The following is a 12111-nucleotide window of genomic DNA, read 5'->3' as shown; positions in this document are numbered from 1 at the left end:
ACTTAAAAACTATATTGAATATATTACAATTCATCTGTATTTGAATAACAAAAACTTAGCTGATTTAAAAAATTATAAATGAATACACAAAAATAATAACTTTTTTGAAATATTGGCATGACACTGATTATGCATTTATTGGTAAATAAATGGTATGTATCTAAAAATGCAATGTATTACACAAAATTTTATAATTTTTCAATTCAGCACCCAGTATTTGTTCAAATCACCATGTACAATTCTAGATATACATATTGGGACTGCAATAATTATAGTCGTTTTTTTAAATATTTTTCTGCATTTTAAAAATTCTGTTAGACATTTATGGTACTTACTTTTTATTCAATCCAGATTTGAAACTACGGTTGATAGTCACTTTAACTAAAATTTTCTTTTATCTTCCATAACAATTTTCCGCTTTCAATATTATATTTGAGAATCAGTAACCATTTTTTTTGTCACAGCTTCCATGAATATAAAAGTACTCCCAGTACAGCACCTACAACTCAAAATCACTTGGCAAAAAGAATAGTAATGCACTTAATATGAACTGTTAATTTTTTTTTTTTTTTTTTTGTTTTGCGTAGGAGGAGGAAAAGCTCTACCAGCCACCGTCTGCGCCCGCAACAGACGGTAGTGTCGGGCTCTCACCGACTAAAAACCTCCCCCTTAGGGAGGAGGACCCTATTAGGGATTGGGATCGTGGACGCGACTTAACTAACTAATAATAAAATAATATCTACGTTGTACCTGAAAAAAAATACACAGCATACACAAAATTTAAATCTATTTTCATAAAACTTAATTTACACTGCTTATCTAAGTAATTTTAATGTAAAATTTACGTTGAACCTGAAACAGAAACATACACAAAAATAGACATAAAAATTTCCTACAGGAAAGTTCCTATCAGGGGACCCTACTGGGACTAGGCATTGGGATCGCGGACGCGACTTAACTAATAATAAAATAATATCTACGTTGTACCTGAAAAAACATACACAGCATATACAAAATTTAAATCTATTTTCATAAAACTTAATTTACACTGCTTATCTAAGTAATCTTAATGTAAAATTTATGTTAAACCTGAAACAGAATCATACACAAAAATAGACATAAAAAATTCCCTACAGGAAAGTTCCTATCAGGGGACCCTACTGGGACAAGGCACCTACCGCGATTTTATAAGAATATTATACTATCAACTTAAAAACTACACAACTTATTTTTAACATGAAAATTTATAATATTAAACAATAATAACAAAAGTAAGTACCTTTAGTAGAAAATTAAACTACAATAAAAGGGGGTACCACAATGTAAGGAGGGCCACTTACATGGCAGCTCTCCCTTAGAATATTAAATGAACCGTTGAGTTACCTGAAACAAAAGAAAGTAAGACAAATTCAATTAGCGGTTGTGAAATTAATATAGCTTTGTTTTAGTTATTAAATTTATTTCATGTATGGTAGCATTGAACTTTTTCTAACAAAAATATTTATTAGGAATGATTACGGGGTCCATTTTTACTACTTAAATATTTAACCTGAGGTAGAAGTATTTATATGGGCATTTTTTACAGAAATAGAATCGCTAGCTAAGTAGGTACACAAGAAAAGCTATACCCTCCTCCAGACTAGATAGATACAAAGAACACTGAATTTTTTACAGACCCCGCATCGTTAGATATCCATTGAGAAATCATTGAAAAACACCCGTTTAATAGATCAAGGTGGAAGAAAATAAAGGAAAAAAGTGGAGGTTAGAAAGGAGTAATCCACAGAAGATTGTTAAACAAGACAACTCGCTCAAAAAAATTATAAGCGCCTTTTAAGGCAGCAAGGATTCCTCTCGTGCCAGATCAAAGCGCTTTACCAAGAATAGATGCAAAAACATTATTCTGAATTAAGGTTCACCGATATAGATGGTAACAGATCTACATCGCATCCAGGAATGTGTGTTATATGAACTTACTTGGCTGAGCTAAAATTTTCAGCTAAGAATAATGTTGAATGGTAACAAAAATCGATACAGGATATCGGTTTACTACCTGATCCTTTTACTAATTTTTATATATATATTTTCTTTTAAATCATACGTAATATTTTTATAGAATGAAATGCATCATTTATTTTCTTATTATTTTTTACAATTTTATATAGGTTTCCACTTGCTTTGATTGCTCTGGTATTTAAAATTCATGAAATATTTATGTACCATCTACTTTATAAGTATATTCTACAAATTTTGAGAAAGAGGTGCAAGTATGGTTTCATTCAATTTTCAAACCGCTGTCAGGCAAGAGATTCATTGCCAAAGCAAGCAAAACAATAAAGGACTCAACAGAATTTCCATGTCAAAAAAGAAATAACTTGTGAAACCACTTGTAAATTTTTACACAGTATATCTTCTATTAAAATAATACGTTAAATGAAGATATTGCTTTGTTTCATCTATCAAAACCCATTCTCTATCTGTAAGCATACATAAAATTCATTTTTATTATGATTAAAAGTTTGGGGGTATCTAAGTGAAAAGATGACTGTCACGACAATAATTTGATTCTTATTTCATTTATTTTACACTATGAAACAAAATCAGTTGCTTTTCATGGCTATTCTTTACATTATAAAAGAATAATTGAGTTAAATTATAAGTAAATGTTGCATTTCAATTTTATTAACAATGATGAAAAAAAAATCAAATGATGTACTGTTAACTGATAAATACTCAAAATACTATTAGAAAGGTTAAAAAATATGAACAGCCGTCTTGAAATATCGTAAGCCAAGAAATGTACATAATAAGCTTATGAATTTTCATTGCTGTAACTAACAAAATTCATAAAAATTTGTATAAATATATATATATATATATATATATATATATAAAACATTATATGAAATATAAACCACCTAAACACAGTAATTAGATTATTTATACTTACCTTATTTATTTCCAATAACCAGTTTGTGCAGTATCTTGCACCTTCACTTGCTATTAAATTCTATCTTATCCTTTTTAATTTATTTGTATTATTTTTGTGTAAATTATAAATATTTTCACAAGTACATTTATGTTCATTTTTTTGTCTTCTGTCATTTGACTGGTTTTTGATGGAGCTCTCCAAGATTCCCTACCTAGTGCTAGTTGTTTCATTTTGGTATACGTTGTACCTGTAGAATAGGATACGTTGTATACCCTATTTATGTTCATATCATCATTTAAAATTTCACAATAACATTATAATTTATCATAAAAAAGAGATATCATTAATATAACTTTTAATGTAATAAAAATAGAATTTAATAATAACTGGAGTGCAGGGTACTGCAAAAAACAGTCGGTGGAAATTAATATGGCAAGTTTAACTTATATAATTACTGTGTTTTGGTGGTATATTTCAAATAAAATATTTAAAAAATAAAAGTAACTGCAGTATCAAAAGAGAAAGTTACCTATCAATGATGTAAACTGGAGTCTAAACTAATGGCCTGACCCTCTTTTTCTGTTTAGCCTCTGGAACCACCATTAGGTATTACTTCAGAGGATGGTATGTATGAATGCAAATTAAGTGTAGTTTTGTTCAGCGTCACGTCGACCACTCCTGAAGTGTGTGGTTAATTGAAACCCTACCATGAAAGAACACTAATATCCACAATCTAGTATTCAAATCCATTTAAACGTCTTTACTAGGATTTGAACCTTAGAACTCTTGACTTGCAATGACGAGTTAACCACTAGACTAGCCACAGTGGGCTAATGCCGTGATAATGGCTGTTTGAATTCACAGAGCGAGTAGCTCCATTACTTGGTTGCTCTAACTGAAGCTAAACATTACATAAACTGATGGACTCTTAATAAATACTAGTATTATCATGAAATTATATGGTGTAGTAAAGAATTAGTAGTACCTTAATATTTTACCATTTGGCAACACAGCTTTACATTTATCGCCACGACTAATCCAAAGATCAAATCCATCGAGCAGCTGAAAAAATCGGTCGATCTGGTACTCTGAAGAAATAGGATGCAGCATGAAGTGAAGAGTTGTGGAATGTAATCTGTATTATTTCTAGTCTCATTTTCATTTATAGTTTGTAAATTTTTGTAGTGAGGAAGATAACGTTAATTTCACACTTTGATCTTGATCGCACTTTAATTTCACACTTTATTTACACCAATCACTTATTTCCCCCACAATTTCAAAATATGTGAAAGATAAAATAATTACACACTAAAAACCAGGGTCAGTTCATGCCTTTTTAATATGCAAGGCAAATATATTACATATAAAAATGATTAAATCTTGAAGTAATTTGGATTACAGTGTTATGCTAGATGAATTTTTTCACATTCTACTTAAGATTTTACCACAAAAAAAATGGTTAATTTTGCAAGTAAGTTAATTTTTTTAATAAAAAAATTAGCGAATAAAGTGAAATAATTTATTATGGCACCTCTAAAGTCAGCTGACCCTGGTTTGAAAAAATTAAACTAACATGCAAGCATGCATCTTCTTTGAAGCAGGTGGCTGGCTGAACGTTGATTGGGGAAAGCAAAGGGGTATTCAAAATTTAAAATATTTCAAATAAGAGAAAAAAAAAAATTTTAAAACTGTAATTAGATATAAAAATGCTCTAACCTTCAATTTGATTAACACCTACCAAAACAATTTAAGAAAAAACTTATGTAAAATAATAAATATCAAATAAAATAAATATATATATAAAAATAAACATATATCCTACATGAACCAGATTTAAAAGCTGCATTTAATTAAGAAATTGCCTCTATATATTTACTTATTTTTTAAATTTCCTGAACTTATTTAAATGATTAATTTTATCAATGAAATGAATAAAGTTTAAATAATTTATAAAAAAGGAAATTTAAAAACCCACTCATTAATATTTCAAATAAAATTTTATAAAGCAATTTAAACTATACAAAGGAATTTTTATGTGATTAAATTTATTTAGAAGGAGGACTTCAGCCACTGGTAGCGAAGTGATGAGCTGAAAACATAAAGAAACATAATAAACATAGAATAATTATAAATATTATGAATAAAATATTTCTAACATTATCATATTTATATATCACCCCCCAATATATAGACACATTTATATACACAGCAACCCCCAACCGAAACCCGATGAACGATATCGGGATGATGAAATACGGTCGCGACGCGGTTGACGCGGTACGAATGCTTTCTATACCCGGCTATCGCGAAAACTATTCATTGCACACAACATAGATATTTACAATTTCAATATGTAATCAAGAACTATAATTAAAAATAATTGTGCCTCTTATTTGGTAACTAATAAGCTAAAATGTGAATAATACACCCTGATCTGTGTAAGAGCACATCGAATTTCCTATCCGTTAAGGAAAAAGTTATAATATGCCCTGAACTGTGTCACAGCAATTTGCTTTGTGTGAAGAAAAATCTTAAATAATACACCCTGAACTGTTTCAGAGCATATCAGATTTGCTATCTGTTGAGCAAAAGTCTAAAATAACACACCCTGAACTGCTTCAGAGCATATCAGATTTGCCATGTGTTGATTAAAAATTTAAAACAATTCATACACCCTGAACTGTCAGAGCATATCAGATTTGCCACATGTTGAACAAAAATCTAAAATGATACACCTTGGACTGCGTCAGAGAATAACAAAAATTATCTGTCTGTATAATACAGTGTAATCTGTGTGTTTCTACAGTTACATAATTTGAAGCTCTATTTCTAAAAAAAAATTAGAAGACTGAACTAGGAAATATTAACCAGAAGATTTTTGTTTTATAATTTTAATAGAAAAATATTATGGATTTGAAGAAACATAACTTAAGGGATTTTTCTATTATTTTCAATATTAATAATATATGATTTTTCAAAGAAATCAATTACTCAGAGAGTATTTAATAATAATGAATTTACTTGTATTTTTCATATTTCTTTTTTTCCCTTTTGTACCTGTGCAGGTGTATGCACTACTATTCAGACCTCTTAATTACCCCTTTCAAGATTCTCTTAAGATCGCATTTTCACAGCATAATATGGCCAATCCTGGTTGGAATTAAAAAAAAAGTCTATAATTTATATTATTGAAAAAAAGGTAAGTTGCTAATGATAGCAAATGAAATCAAGTTGTGATTGATGACAATGCAAGTGAATAGGGGGTATTAAATAATGCAACTACTAAATGTAATATTGAAGCTACCTTTATCTGTAGGATTATAGAAAAAAATTTAATTTTATTATTCAGTAATCCATAAGGAGGTCTTTTTTCATCAACAATATGAAATATAATTACAAAGAAATTCTATATGTGAACAGTGGGAGGTGCAGAGTGATTAATAGCAGGCGACAGGTACAGATTACATTTCCAATTCTAATCTCGTATAAGAAAGCGAATGTGCTCGATTTCAGTTTTACATGGTTTTGGAAAGTGGTTTATAAAAAATATACATTTATAGAAATAAACTAATAATTTCAGTGGATAACCACCAGGCAGCATATGGCATATACTACTCTAGAAGACTAAAACCAGGGGGTTTATATATAAAGTTTGCTCATACGAAAGGTTTAATGTAGTGTATTTTTAGGTTGTAAAAATGATCAAAAATAATAGTGACGGATATACTGTAATAGTTCCTTGATGGTTCTCTGCAGAAGTCCAGTATACTTTCAAATACTGTTTGATGGTGTCAAAAATAAATTTATGTAATGTTAGATGGTTAGGGTAAAAAGTTTTTTTTTAATGAATGCCAAAAAACTGATGATGTGTTGTATTCCTAAATTTGTTTATATGTAGATAATCAATGGGGCATTTTAGAATTAATTTTGTTGTTAAATATGGTTATTTATTTAAGAAATTACTTAGGATAATTATAAAATAAAAGTAAATCCACAAAGAAAATAAGATGCGAGGCTATTTTACATAAACAGATCAAATACGATTGAAAAAAGCCAATACTATGAATTAGTAAATCACAAATTTCTCCTTATTTAAAAATAATAAATTTATACAAAACTGGAGAAATTGTATAAACAGCCTTTAAGTGGTTTATGTACCCTGTTCCTTAAAATCCTTTATATTATAATTTAACCTCTTTGAAGAAACAGTTATAATTTAATAATTGATAATCGATTTATATTACATTTAAATTTAGATATTCAACTCAAATACAGCAGAATGAATGATATACATAAAATACCCATCAACTAAACTTAAACTAGTGTAATTAATGTTAGTAAGTTACTCAATGTTAGTAAAACAATTTTTTATGATAAAACAGTTATATTTCTAAGCTACATAAAAAAAAACATGCAATTACAAGCCACGTGAAATTACTAGCTACATAACAAGTACATGCAATTACAAGCTACCTAATTATTTTATGTATATTATTAAAATTACTGTATTTGAGCCAACAAAACTGTGTAAACATAATTTGTTTACAAAATATACATAGTAAAAACATTTATCTCTCTCCAAAGAGGTTAAATTTAAATATTTAATTAAAAGGTTAGGAAACTAATGCTTATTAATATTTTTGAAAAAATTGTATTGTTTGCATTTCATTAAAAAACAGAGAATTCACATAAAGAACAAGATTATAGTGTACTACTTGTTATTATGAAAATAAATGGAATCTTTACAGTATATGGTCATTTCACTATTTTCTTAAAGGTATGAATATAAACTGGGATTGTATTTTTCTTCCTGTATGAAGTTTTACAAACGGCTATATATAATTAAATACAATAATACACGAATACACGAAACGACTAGCACTAGATAGGGAATCTTGGAGAGCTGCATCAAACCAGTCAAATGACTGAAGACAAAAAAAAAAATAATTAAATAAATTCCAGTAAAATAATTGTAACTGAAAAGAAAAAAGCAGAGTAAAAAATTGTAAATGATTTTAATGAAGAAATTATTTGAAATAATTGGCTAACTTTTTGATATGAATGTAGTGACAAAGTAGGTATAGAACATAACCACCAAAGTACCTAATCAAACAAAGTTAAGAATTACATCAAAAATATATTAAAGCGTAGACTAAAATTCATTTAGAAGAAAAATGAGTAATTAAAAAAATTAAGTCCTTATTTTTTTTTCTACCTAGTCATCTGTATAATCAGAATAAATAAAAAAAATTGCACCTGCTTGAAAATAATTAAAAAATACGATAAAACCTTTTTGATTGTATTACAGTATTCAGAAATTTGTGTGCCGGTTGGCAATTCACTACAAATGATAATGGATCAAATGAAACTATTGAAAATGGATTAGAACAAGTATTACTTGGATTTGAATATTCTGTTTTTATTTATTAGTGAGCTGAAAAAAAATTAAAATAAATTTAGCTTAAACAGGTTTGGTTGATTACACAATAAAACAGCTTTACAAAAGATTTCTTTTTCAGGTTACAATCAAGAGACCCAGAAATGAATGCAGTTAACTACAACTGACGTCCAGGAAAAATTTAGAAATATGGGAAACAAAAATAAATTTTAAATTATCTTTAATCAAGATAAAAGATAATTTCTTATTATTATAAACACTTGAGAAATAAAGGAAGAATACCTCTGCAATAATGGAAAATATTTGTACAAGTGATAATTGGCTTTTATTTCTAGAATTTTCTAGAGAATTACAGAAAAAAGAAATTGAACAACATAGATGTGAAAATGTGAGGATGTCCAATAAGATTTGGTTCAATGATTTTGTATGAAAGAAAATTAAGATTGTTCAAGTGGGGAAATAACACAATTATTATGATCTGAAAAAAACTAAAAAAGAATAAGAGTATTTTAAATATGATACATAACTGCACATTATTGTTTTTTAATTCAAACTACAGTCTTATCTTAATACAGTTTCTAAAAAATATTTCCTAATAATTAAAGTGTTCGATACATCAAACAATAAAATTTGATAGTTCTTGCAAGATATTCATCGTACTAAGGTATTGTACTTCTTTTCAGTACACATTAAAGGTAGCCAAATTACACTTAATTATTTATACAAGTAATGCATCCAGATGTAATATAAAAATTAGGCAATTCCTATAAAATTATTGAAAATATTAATACATTTTATAGCATTTTCTTGAATAAAATTCATTTTAGTTCCTACATAAAATTCATCGGTAATTAATTTTATAAAAATTTTGCCATGTTGATGAATCCATTTCAAAAAAAGATTACATCACCCCTCTTTTTTTTTTAATAAAACAAATTTTGTAAAATGGAAGATTATTATTTATCTAGAATAGATTTTAAATTTTAAAAAATCATCAAAAAACAAAATTTCATAAAAAAAGAAAATCTTTTTTCGTAAAATAGATCATCATTTAAACTGTAGCAACGTGCTTTAAAAAATCTACTTCAAATTTTAATTTTCATTAAACTGTAATTAAGAAAAAAAATGTTTAATTTATAACCGATATATTAAAAAAAAAAAAATCTATGTTGTATGCAATAAAATAAATGTTCCTCACTTTAAAATAATGTCCTAAATTATGTGGTTATCCAGTGTAGAAGATTGTTCAAATTACCACATGAATGAGATGTTCATAGTTCAACGATTTCGACGTTACTGTCTTTACTTCGTATGAGGTTAGAAGATTGAAAAACAAGTTAATTATCTTTCTGCGTTTCTGATTGGTCAATCATATCGGAGTGTTTCGTTACAGACCCGAGCGACTCGCTCGTGACATATCTCATCCGTCCAACGTTAACATTTTGACAAACAACTTTGTTTGCTATTAGAGTTGAAAAACAAGTTAATTACTTTTCTGTGTGTCTGATTGGTCAATTGTATTACAGTTGTTTAATTGTTCTAATGAATCCCTCCTGACTTAACTTAGTAATCTTCAATATATATATATATATATATATATATATTGCTTTAAAATATATATTTGAATTTAAAATAAAAGAAGGAAGCAATTTCAAAACGTTTTTTTTTTTACTTTTACCTGTATTAAAATATTACTTAATAAAAACAAATACGTCATCTCAATTGCCGATCTAGTCGAAAATTAACAGACATTTTTTTTCAATAGTAATTTACAGAACTGAACTTTTGTTTTTTGCACCGATATATTTTTTTTCAGTTAAGAAAAAAAATTGGTAATATTATGTTCTCTAAGACAGAATAAGGTATTAATTTGTTAATTAATATCAGTGAAAATTACTAAATATAAAATGAATTTTGTTATAAATTAATTTCCAGACATAATATTTTTTATTAAATGGGATATATTTGGTCCCGCCTTTGCTAACAGCGAAGGTTTCACGCAAAAATTCTTCCTATACCTAACTTCAATAAGACGATGCACTCAAATCATTGCTCGTTTCGCCTGCGCTATTTGGAATTTTATATCGCTCCTGCTTCATCCATCTTTAGTAATTCTACTTCCCAAATAACAGAATTCTTCTACCTCCATAATCTTTTCTCTTCCTATTTTTTAAGTTCAGTGGTCCATCTTCGTTATTTCTACTACATTTCATTACTTTCGTTTTGTTCTTGTTTATTTTCACGCGGTAGTTCTTGCGTAGGACTTCATCCATGCTGTTCATTGTTTCTTCTAAATATTTGTTACTCTCGGCTAGAATTACTATATCCTCAGCAAATCGTAGCATCTTTATCTTCCAAATCAGCTGATTTGGGAAGACGCGTTCACCACTAGACCAACCCGGTGGGTTTGCATTTATCCCTTTCTTTCTTTTTTCCTGTTTAGCCTCCGGTAACTACCGTTTAGATAATACTTCAGAGGATGAATGAGGATGATATGTATGAGTGTAGTCTTGTAAATTCTCAGTTCGACCATACCTGAGATGTGTGATTAATTGAAACCCAACCACCAAAGAACACCGGTATCCAGGATCTAGTATTCAAGTCCGTGTAAAAATTTACTAGGCATTTATACCTGGCGATTATGTTCGGTACTTTCATTATATGCCACCCAAAAATTCTTTACCAAATCACTCAAAAATAATTATCATATTAAAAACCAATTTTAAGTCGAGAAAAAATGGAAAAAATTTTGTCAACAAATTTTTTCGATTTTTTCTATATATATATTTTTTTAAATTATCGGAAGGTAAAATTATAATTTTACATTTAGACCTTATATTGTAACAATCGGAGCTGCTCTACCCCCCTCCCAACACTCCTGAACAATCATTATATTTCCTTGATTTTGGGCATAAAAATAATTTTAAAATGAAAAAAATATTATTTTCCTAGCTAATCAAGTTTGAACAACTTAGTAACTCACTCAATATAACAATTTATATTTTATTAATATAATTTAATCAAACTTAACCTACGCTCGCTAACCTTGTCTAATTAACACAGTAATGTTTTGAGTATTTAAATAATAAATTCAGTAATTATGGCAATTATTTATTATTTAAATAATGAAAAAATTTAATGAGAAAATGACAGTTGATATGATTTGTTGTTTCATTGTTAATTATTACTAATATTACAGCATTGCTATTGTCTGCATTATGAATGGAAAATGCAATAAAATTGATCATGCATCCATCGCGTTTTATTATTAACACTACTTTTCCATCGTTCCAAATTTGAGTGCTCGACAACGAAGGCGTTAACAGAAAAACGGCGTTCAACACTCTTTTTCTTGTAAAATTTTAAACCGAAATGATGTGTCATACGTCAACCTTCCTATTTTAAAATTAAGTTTGATTCAATATGGCGGAAAAAATTAAAAACCCACCATAATGCAGATTTTTTTAACTGTGATGAACCCCATTTCATTCTCTCTCCAATGACCTCTCAGGTATGCAGTATAAGCTGTTTCCATACTTAAATATAACTCTGTATATAACACTTATAACTGCATTTCATATGCTCTTTCAATCTTGTACAGGAACCGTAATATTGATCTATACATGTGTGCGTGCGTGCGCACACGCTTTTTTTCGAACTATAATATATTTACACATTTTTTTTTTTTGTAATAAGGATTCGGTGATTATATTTCTTCTTCGCTTCCGTCGCCCCAATTTAGCGAATATACTAGATGCAGAGGCGTGCCTATGGCACGCCT

Source organism: Lycorma delicatula, chromosome 9 (assembly GCF_047948215.1).
Source record: "Lycorma delicatula isolate Av1 chromosome 9, ASM4794821v1, whole genome shotgun sequence".
Classification (NCBI taxonomy): domain Eukaryota; kingdom Metazoa; phylum Arthropoda; class Insecta; order Hemiptera; family Fulgoridae; genus Lycorma; species Lycorma delicatula.
The sequence above is the reverse complement of the archived record's forward strand: the minus strand, read 5'-3'. Positions refer to the sequence as shown.